The 10702-nt window shown below is 45.3% G+C and overlaps 1 pseudogene; it reads left to right on the top strand.

Moving 5' to 3' along the window:
- The first annotated feature begins 2453 nt into the window (after window positions 1-2453).
- Window positions 2454-9309, top strand: LOC100982908 (rRNA N6-adenosine-methyltransferase METTL5-like; annotated as a pseudogene).
- The last annotated feature ends 1393 nt before the right edge of the window (window positions 9310-10702 follow it).

The raw sequence follows: 10702 nt of genomic DNA on the forward strand, positions 1-10702 counted from the left end.
CACTGCACTCTAGCCTGGGCAACAGAGTGAAAGCCTGCCTCAAAACACACACACACACACACACACACACACACACACGCCCATACATTATAGAGAAATAAATACATCAAAATGTTGTTTATGGGTAATAGAACCACAGGTAATTTTTTTCTCTATTTTTTCTTTTTATTTTTCTGAATTTTCTAAATTTTTAATGGATATGTTTTCAGTTTTGTAATGAAAAAAGGCAATCTTGCCTTTGTTAATTAAACATTTGCATGTATGGAGAAAGCTATGCATGTTGAAGGCAGGGGATATATGGGAAATCTCTGTACTTTCCATTCAATTTTGCTGTGAACCTAAAACCACTCTAAAAAATAAAGTCTAGGCCGGGCGCGGGGGCTCACGTCTGTAATCCCAGCACTTTGGGAGGCCGAGGGGAGTGGATTGCCTGAGGTCAGGAGTTCGAGACCAGTCTGGCCAACATGGTGAAACCCTGTCTCTACTAAAAATACAAAAAAATTAGCTGGGCGTGGTGGCGTGCATCTGTAATCCCAGCTACTTGGGAGGCTGAGGCAGGGGAATTGCTTGAACCACGGGGGTGGAGGTTGCAGTGAGCCGAGATCAAGCCACTGCAGTCCAGCCTGGGCAACAGAGCGAGACTCCATCTCAAAAAAATAAATAAATAAATAGATAAATAAATAAAGTCTAGACAGATGTGGTGGTGCTTACCTGTAGTCTCAGCTACTCAGGAAGCTGAGGTGGGAAGACTGCTTGAGCCCAGGAGTTCAAAGCTGTAGTGTGCTACGATCATGCCAATGAATAGCCACTGCACTCCAGCCTGGGCAACAAAGTAAGACCCTGTCTCTAAAAACATAAAGTAAAATAAATAAAGTCTATTTTTTTTTTAAAAACTGCACTTTTTTCTCATTAACTCTTTCCCAGATACATATTCCTCGGTACCAGAAATAAAAAACCCCACTGGAGAAGCAAATTTAGCTACAAACACAAGCATAGAACACAGGGCTTATAAGATAACTGCGAAGGCACATAGGATTTTATAGCTGGAAAATGTAAAATGAGGGTGAGTTTGAATTTCAAGTATATAATGGACGACATAAGGCTAGATGTGGTAGCTCACGCCTGTAATCCCAGTGCTTTGGGAGGCCAAGGCTCAAGGATCACCTGAGCCCAGGAGTTCGAGACCAGCCTGGGCAACATATCAGATCCAATCTCTGCAAAAAATAGAAAAAATTAACCAGATGTGGTGGCACCTGTCTGTGGTTCCAGCTACTTGGGAGGCTGAGGTGGGAGGACCTCGAGCCCAGGAGGTCGAGGCTATAGTGAGCCATGATAGCACCGCTGCACTCAGCCTGGGCGACAGAGCAAGACCCTGTCTCAAACAAACAAACAAACAAACAAGAACATACGAGAGAAGTTGTGTGTTGTCTCCTTTCAGCTTTGTGTTAGAGCACCGGGGCATGAGCTGAAAAGGAACAGCCAGTGTCTGTGGCATCATCACCTGCACAGATCACCTCCTACATGGCAGCCTTTCTCCCTGTGGGTCTATGTCCTTCCATGGAATATCCCTGGAGAGCTCCCGAAGCTCTGCCCAAGTGGGACAAAGGGGAAGGGCTGCCTATGAGGCCAGCTGAGGTGAGACTGGCAGCTCACAGGCCATGTCTCCCCTTCTGTGATGTGTACACATTTAGGGAACAGCAAACACCTTTGATGCGCTTCAGCTGGGTCACAAGAGAACCAATCAATAAAGCAAGGTGGGCTATGGAGAGTCCTTAGGTAAAAGGTACCTCGTGAAGCACAAGAGATGCTAACTCATTCTCATCACTGTCATTGAAGCTCAAATCAGATTTATACAAGCAGTTTTATTGTTATTTCCTTGATAAAATTCCTGCCTGGTTTTTGTTGGGAAAACATGTTTTTCTTTGCAGTATTTTGTTCATTCATTTCCTAGATTCAGTTGGATTCCAACTGGACCAGCCTTGTGCTTAGTAGATGACCACCCAACATGATTGGAAAGGTATGGAGGAAAATGCCTTATCCTGAAACAGCTGCTTTTACCTTCATCAACACTCATTATGGGATCTAAGGGCCCACCACTGGCATTTCATAATAATGATGACTTAATCACATCTGTATATGAATACATTTTTGCCTTACCCATTGTACTCCTGAACAGCCTCCCATCCAAATACTTGCCAGACAGAGCTAACTTTTGCTACTGATGAAGACTTGTTCAGGGTAGCACATCTCAAAGTCACATAGCGTTTTTATGCTTTTCAAAGGCATTTTCATATACAGCCTTGTCCTGTTTTATTCTCTATGATGAGAGGCCCCCTGCACTGTCCCCACTCTGCTGCAGGTCGGAGGCCACCCATCCACCTCTGGTCCAGCCCTGAACAGGCTCTCTTCACTGCACTGGCTAATGACAGAAATGAGGAGAGGGGGTCAGACTGACAGGCCCAGGCCACACAGCCCTGTCCATCCACAGACACAGACACAATGGAGTCAGAAGCCCTGGTGGTCTGCATCAATGATGGCTGTGAACTATGGAATGATCTACCAGGTATTAGACCTGGGGGGAATCGTTAGCTATTTTTTTTTCTTTTGAGACGGAGTGTAGCTGTGTCGCCCAGGCTGGAGTGCAGTGGCGATCTTGGCTCACTGCAACCTCCACCTCCTTGGTTCAAGTGATTCTCCTGCCTCAGCCTCCCGAGTAGCTGGGACTACAGGCACGTGCCACCATGCCCAGCTAATTTTTTGTATTTTTAGTAGAGGCAGGGTTTCACCATGTTAGCCAGGATGGTCTCAATCTCCTGATCTCATGATCTGCCCGCCTTGGCCTCCCAAAATGCTGGAATTACAGTCAGTCGTGAGCCACCGCGCCCAGCCCTTTGTTAGCTCTTATGTGAACTTACACAAATTAACTCTGCCTTTTCCCCTTCAGTTTCTCTGGCTGTAAAATGGGGTTGATAACAGTCACTCTCCTAGGATTGTGGTGAGGATCACATGTGGTGGGCCTTGCATTCTCTGGTGCGGGAAATAGGCACTCCTTAAACTGGTTTCCTTTCCTCCTAGGGTGGGTTCAGGAGCCCCCACAGCCATAGAACTCTAGAGCTGGAAAGGGCTTAGGAGCATCTGGTACAGTGGCTGGTCTCCAGATTTTTATATTTTTAGATGTCAACCATTAATAAAATGAAGAGGTCTTCTGGCCCCGGCCAAGGTGCCAGTCGCCTCCTGAGATCCTGTGCCTTCAAACCCTGAGGGTCCATATTTAAAAAAAAAAAATGAAGGAATTAAGGCTTAAGGAACTAGAGAGTCACCTGCAATAAGTGGATGGATTCGAAAAGGCCAAGCTGCTTCTAGAACAGTATCCCACCAAGCTTCACATTGCAGCATGTATGCTGTATGCAATCCATAGCACTTATGATGACATTGAAAGTGAAGTTTTTGCAGATCTAGGCTGTAGTGGTGGAATGCTTAGCATGGGAACTGCAGTGTGAGGAGCAGGGTTCTGTGTTGGATTTGACAGAGATGAAGATGTATTGGAAATAGTTAATAGGAATGTGGAAGAGTTTGAGTTAACAAATATTGACATGGTTCAATGTGATGTGTGCCTGTTATCTAACAGGATGTCAAGTCATTTGATACAGTAATTATGAATCCGCCTTTTGGGACCAAAAATAATAAAGGGATAGATATGGCTTTTCTAAAGACCGCTTTGGAAATGGCAAGAACAGCAGTATATTCTTTACACAAATCCTCAGAGAACATGTTGAAAAGAAAGCTGCAGAATGGGAAATCAAGATAGATATGATTTCAGAGCTTCAGGATGACCTGCCAGCATCATACAAGTTTTTTTTTTTTTTTTTTTTTTTTTATATGGAGTCTCGCTCTATTGCCAGGCTGGAGTGCAGTGGCGTGATCTTGGCTCACTGCAACCTCTGCCTCCCGGGTTCAAGCGATTCTTCTCACTCAGCCTCCCAAGTAGCTGGGATTACAGGCGCCCACCACCGAGTCCGGCTAGTTTTTGTATTTGTAGTAGAGACAGGGTTTCACCATCTTGGCCAGGCTGGTCTTGAACTCCTGACCTCGTAATCCACCCACCTCGGCCTCCCAAAGTGCTGGGATTACAGGCGTGAGCCACCGCGCCCGGCCCATACAAATTTCATAAAAATAAATCAGTGGGCATTGGAGTGGACCTAACTCAGTTTTCATTTTAAAAGCCCCCAAAACAAAAGTAGTTTAAAACTTATTTAAAATGAATAAAAATTGGTTTACTAAAAATAAAAAATGAAGAGGAAAGATATTGGACCAGTTTGAGAGTTACTGACATTTTATTTTGCAGGTGAAGGCACAAAAAATAAGTATACAAAAGACTACTATCTACCATCACTTTTATTTCCTCTTTAAAATTTTTCATCTCCCTTCACTGACAAATGATTTTTATTTCTTAAAGAATCTTAGCTGGGCAGGGTGGCTCACGCCTGTCATCCCAGCGCTTTGGGAGGCTGAGATGGGTAGATCGCCTGAGGTCAGGAGTTTGAGACCATCCTGGCCAACATGGTGAAAACCCGTCTCTACTAAAAATACAAATATTAGCTGGGCGTGGTGGTGCATGCCTGTAATCCCAGCTACTCAGGAGGCTGAGGCAGGGAGAATTGCTTGAATCCCGGAGGTGGAGGTTGCAGTGAGCTGAGACGTGCCATTGCACTCCAGCCTGGGCGACAGAGCAAGACTCCATCTCAAAAAAATAAAATAAAATAAAAATAAAATAAAATAAAATCTTAACCACTTTGTTTTTAAAAGAATAAAAGGGGGAAAGGCATAATGTGCAAATAAGGTTAGCTTTGCAAAAAACTCTTTACATTGTCTTTTCTCGTTTTTCTAGAAACCAAGGGAAATGTCACAGGCTAGCGTTAGGGGTCCGAGGATCTTCATGACATGCCTTTACTTTATGGATGAGGAACCAGGAGCCCAGAGAGGTAAGGTGACATGCCCAAGGTCACACAGCAGCTGCAATGCCTCCTTGCTCTCTAGGAAAACACCCCTGCACATCAGAGATCCTTTCATGTGGCTGTACAAGCACTTGGGCTGGGAGTTAGGAGGTCTGGGCACTACTCCCAGTCATTGGCCCTAAAGCCGCACTTCCTGCGTTTCAGCTTTTATAAAATGGAGATGATAATCATCCCTTCACTGAGAACTTGGGTGAGAATCTAATGAAAGAAGAGCTTCAAAAGGGCTCCAGAGATGCATACACAGTATTATGGAGTGAGGAATTAGGGAGTGAAATGTCTCCATGTCTATAATTTGCCTGAAAGTATTTCAGCCAACAAAAATAAGCAAATACATATGAACAGTTGTTAAATCTAGGTGATGAGTATAGGGGTGGGTATTGCTATGCTACTCTGTCTACTTCTCTGCATATTTGACAATTTTCATAATGTTCCATAACTTTTTAAAAAGTACTCTGGCAAGGTAAATGGAAAGGATGATGTTACTCACAGGGAAGAGTTCCTCTGGGAGGTCCTTGTCTTGGGCTCTGTGGCCAGGTGGGGCCAACCACTCTAGAAGACGGAGCAGCCCACTCTTCACCAGCCCTGGGCAGACAGAGCCATGGTCAGGAAGTGCTTCTGGTTTCCCTGCTTCCTCTCCAGGCAGGCCGGGTGCCCGTGGCTGGGTGAGGGGAGCCTCTGGCCCCTTCTTAGCACAGGGCACTGTCTGACAGACCCAGTCTTGCTGCAGCCGCTGACTCTGGGGACAGTGGGGGCTGCTTAGTGCAGCCAACCAGCATGGGGGGCTTATGAATATGCAAATTGAGGCCAGCTGGTTGGCTGCCCCCATGCCATTTCTCAACGCCACCCCAACTCAGGTGCCCAGAAAAGCCAGCTCAGAGAAGGCCTTCCTGAAATGCCATCTCTTCTGTCTTTGCCTATGGACCACAGAGCCCTTTGAAAACTTGGGAACTGAATCACCCAGCTTCTCTCATTGCTCTGGCCTCCAGCGGGAAGCTCCTGACTTCTGCTTTCAAATTCCCCAGAGAGGCAGCTCCAATATGAACATCTTTCTCCCTGTCCCTCAAGCATCCTGAGAAGACTGGAATCAGCCCAACAGCAAACCATGGCATCTCAGATCTGCAGGAAGGAGAGGCTGCGTGGTCCCTCCCTCCCACAGAGGCCTGAACACTGCTGAGGAAGCTGTTGCTGGGCCAAAAGCACCCATCCCTGACAGATCTGGGAGAACTCACTGGCCAAACCCACCTACTCCCAAATGTAACCCAAATTTTGCCTTCCCCTCCTCCTTCAGCTTGGGAAGTGGAGGGGATGTTGTGAAATACAGCAATGAAAATTAGTAAACTACAGCTCAACTCATCAACATGGACAAATCCTCAAAATACAGTGTTGACTGAAAGAAGTAAGTCACAGAGGCTGGGCTCAGTGGCTCACGCCTGTCATTCCAGCACTTTGGGAGGCTGAGGCGGGCAGATCACTTGAGCCCAGGAGTTCAAGACCAACCTGGGCAACATAGAGAGATCGCATCTGTACCAAAAGTACCAAAAAAAAAAAAAAGAAAAAAAATGCGCTTTTGGTCCTAGCTACTTGGGAGGCTGAGGTGGGAGGATGAGGATTGCTTGAGCCCAGGAGGCAGAGGTTGCAGTGAGCCGAGATTGCACCACTGTACTCCAGCCTGGGCGATAGAGTGAGACCCCATTACAAAAAAAAAAAAAAAGGGTGGGCGCAGTGGCTCACGCCTGTAATCCCAGCACTTTGGGAGGCCGAGGCAGGTGGATCACGAGGTCAGGAGATTGAGACCATCCTGGCTAACACGGTGAAACCCCGTCTCTACTAAAAAACACAAAAAATTAGCCGGGCATGGTGGGGGGCGCCTGTAGTCCCAGCTACTTGGGAGGCTGAGGCAGGACACAGGCATGAACCTGGGAGGCAGAGCTTGCAGTGAGCCGAGATCACACCACTGCACTCCAGCCTGGGCAACAGAGCAAGACTCCATCTCAAAAAAAAAAAAAAAAAAAAAGAAGTAAGTTACAGAATGATACAGGCACTGTGATTCCATTTCTACTAAGTTAAAAAACAGACCAAAAAAAAAAAAATACCCACACAAAAACATGTCTAGATTTTCATTGTGTATTCATCAGTCCATTATTTTGAATTACAACTGAATGAAGAGATAGACAGATAGATGGAATCTAGGTATCATAGGTAACACTGAGTGAATATAGGGCACAGTCCCTATTTTAAGGAGCCCAGAAATGGAAGCATAGGCTATAGCCCCATCTACTAGCTGGCCAATAATATTCATAAATTCATAGGCAAGGATGTGAATGTATGGTTCAGAACACACATAAGAAAACCGGGGGATTTGAGGTAAATGAGCTACTTAATCCTTTCTAAAAACACACCTTTTTTCTTATTTAATTTGAAAGTAAATACATCTTTCATTTTCATTTTTTATTTTTTTCTATATCAGACCACTGCTGGAGACATCTTTTTCTTAATTTAAAAACACAGGCAAAAATGTGTATAGAACATAAGCATATTGAAGCTATAATGAAAACAAGGGGATGGTTAATATATAATTCAGTATAGTAGTGGCTAACTGGGTGTGATGATGGAGGAGACCACAGGGAACTTTTCCATTCCTTCAGCTGGGCAGCAAGTATGGGAATTCCTTTTATTATTTTTGTTTTAAACTGGACACATGGATTTTTATATCCTTTTTAATACGTATTTTATAATGAAAATGTTTTTAAAAATTATCTTTTGGGCTGGGTACAGTGGATCACGCCTGTAAGCCCAACACTTTGGGAGGCCAAGGTGGAGGGATCACTAGGTCAAGAGATTGAGACCATCCTGGCCGACATGGTGAAACCCTGTCTCTATTAAAAATACAGAAATTAGCCAGGTGTGGTGGTGGGCGCCTGTAGTCCCAGCTACTCATGAGGCTGAGGCAGGAGAATCGCTTGAACCCAGGAGGCAGAGGTTGCAGTGAGCCAAGATCATGCCACTGCACTCCAGCCTGGCAACAGAGTGAGATTCCACTCAAAAAAAAAAAATGTCTCTTTTGAGCCCTGCCACAATTTATATTCATAAACTCTTGCCCCAGTAGATGGTGCTGTGTCTTGGGAAGCTCTAAATGAAGGAGTGCCCTAGCTTATTGGGTTGCAGCTTGGAGTCCATGGAAGCTCGTATGTGAATCTCGAGGAAATCAATTTCAACTTTTACCCTCTCAATGGGATTTTGTATGAAACCATGCTCGAGTGTGTGTGTGTGTGTGTGTGTGTGTGTGTGTGTGTGTGTGTGGTGTCTTTAGACTGTAATATCTAAGATTAACTTGGGTGATCACTAAAACTCCAGAAGTGCTTTGCCACATTATAACCAGGCTTGAAGCCTTGAAGCCTCTACATCTTTTTTTTTTTTTTTTTTTGAGACGGAGTCTAGCTCTGTCACCCAGGCTGGAGTGCAGTGACATGATCTCAGCTCACTGCAAGCTCTACCTCCCGGGTTCACGCCATTCTCCTGCCTCAGCCTCCCCGGTAGCTGGGACTACAGGCACCCACCACCAGGCCCGGCTAATTTTTTGTATTTTTAGTAGAGACAGGGTTTCACCGTGTTAGCCAGGATGGTCTTGATCTCTTGACCTCGTGATCCGCCTGCCTCAGCCTCCTAAAATGCTGGGATTACAGGCGTGAGCCACCGTGCCCAGCCTGAAGCCTCTACACCTTCTATAAGAATCTCAAAAATTGTTAAAGACTGTGAAAGCCTGTAATCCCAGCACTTTGGGAGGCCAAGGCAGGCGGATCATGAGGTCAAGATATCGAGACCATCCTGGCCAACACCCTGTCTCTACTAAAAATACAGTGACACCCTGTCTGACACCCTGTCTCTACTAAAAATACAGAAATTTGCTGGGCATGGTGGCATGCACCTGCAGTCCCAGCTACTCGGGAGGCTGGGGCAGGAGAATCACTTGAACCCGAGTGGCAGAGGTTGCAGTGAGCCAAGATGAGATCATGCTACTGCACTCCAGCCTGGGCAGCTGAGCAAGACTCTATCTCAAAAAAAAAAAAAGACTGTGAAAGGACTGGGTAGCTATCTAAGAAAAATATTAACAGCAACACTGGCAAGAAATTGCTATAGCCCCTGACTACCGTTCTTGGATTCTTCAGCTGTGTCCACCAATGTTGTAAACATGGAAGTATTTAGTCATTCCACAAATATTTATTGAGTACCTACAGAGTCCCAGGAACTCTGATGTCCCAGGTGTTGTGTTTGGAAAATTCAGGAAAATAGAGAGTGGTCTCTTTCCACCTGCTGCTCTATGCAGCATGGGAGACAGACAGGTAAACAGGACATTACAATAAAATGCAATGTAGAAACCCAGACACAGTGCTTTGGAAGCATAGAAAATGTGTCTGTTAACTCTGCCAGAGGGGTTAGGAAGGGATTAAGAAGGAGATTTAAAGGATGACTAGGAGTTCCTAGGCAAATAGGAGGAGGAAACAGCCCATGCAAATAGCTCAGCAAGGCTATGGCCAGTAGTGTGGTTTGACTAAAGCTCACAATCTGTGAGAATGTGGGGAGAGAATCAGAACATAATCAGAGGCCTGATTATCAGGTGCCTGGTCAAGTTGAGGAGTTTGTACTTTATCCTACAAGGGAGATAAACTTTATCTCCCTTGCTTTATCCGACCAGGAGAAGCAATGAAAGACTTTAATCAGGGGAGTGACAGGATTAGGTTTGCATTTCAGAAGGATTTCTTTTTTTTCTTTTCTTTCTTTCTTTTTTTTTTTTTTTTTGAGACGAAGTCTCACTCTGTTGCTCAGGCTGGAGTGCAGTGGTGCAATCTTGGCTCACTGCAACCTCCATCTCCTGGGTTCAAGCAATTCTCTTGCCTCAGCCTCCCGAGTAGCTGGGATTACAGGCATTTGCTACCACACCCAGCTAATTTCTGTATTTTTAGTAGAGACGGGGTTTCACCATGTTGGCCAGGCTGGTCTTGAACTCCTGATCTCAAGTGATCCACCCACCTCATCCTCCCAAAGTGATGGGATTACAGGCGTGAGCTACCGCACCAGGCTCAGAAGGATCTTTGACACAGATATAAAGGATGATGGGCTAGAGAAAGAGAGAGTGGAGGCTTAGAACTGCTTAGGGAGCTTTTCAAGTAATTCAGGTGAAAGCTACTGAGGAGTTAATTGTGGGTAGCAGCAGGGCAGAGCTGTTTTCTCTATTTCTAGTTAGGACTTTGGCCCATCCTTCCAGAATTCCAGTGGCAGTGCTTTCAGGGTTCAGGTGAGTGAAGGCACTGTAAAGGTCCTGATGGAATTTGAGGCCAGCCTGGGCAACAGAGTGAGACCCCGTCTCAATTTATATTAAAACATAAATTAGAAAAATAAAAAATAAAGGTCCTGAGGGCCAGGCAAAATGCCTCAGATAAAGAAATCATCATGAACGGCACCAAGTGGTTAATTCATTCATTCATACATTTATGTGTTACTAATTCAGCCAGAGGTTTAAAGCACATCTTTTTTATTAGGAAGGTGAGCCTTAAAGGTGAATACTCAAGGGGCCTGAATGCTTAAGGAGGGGAAGGGGATGCTATATGCTTTCACTTGAAGTCAGCGGGAAGAATGGCACACTCAAAGTGGGGAGGTCAGCCTGGCATGGTGGCACCTGTATTCCCAGC

Source organism: Pan paniscus, chromosome 15 (genome assembly GCF_029289425.2).
Source record: "Pan paniscus chromosome 15, NHGRI_mPanPan1-v2.0_pri, whole genome shotgun sequence".
NCBI lineage: Eukaryota > Metazoa > Chordata > Mammalia > Primates > Hominidae > Pan > Pan paniscus.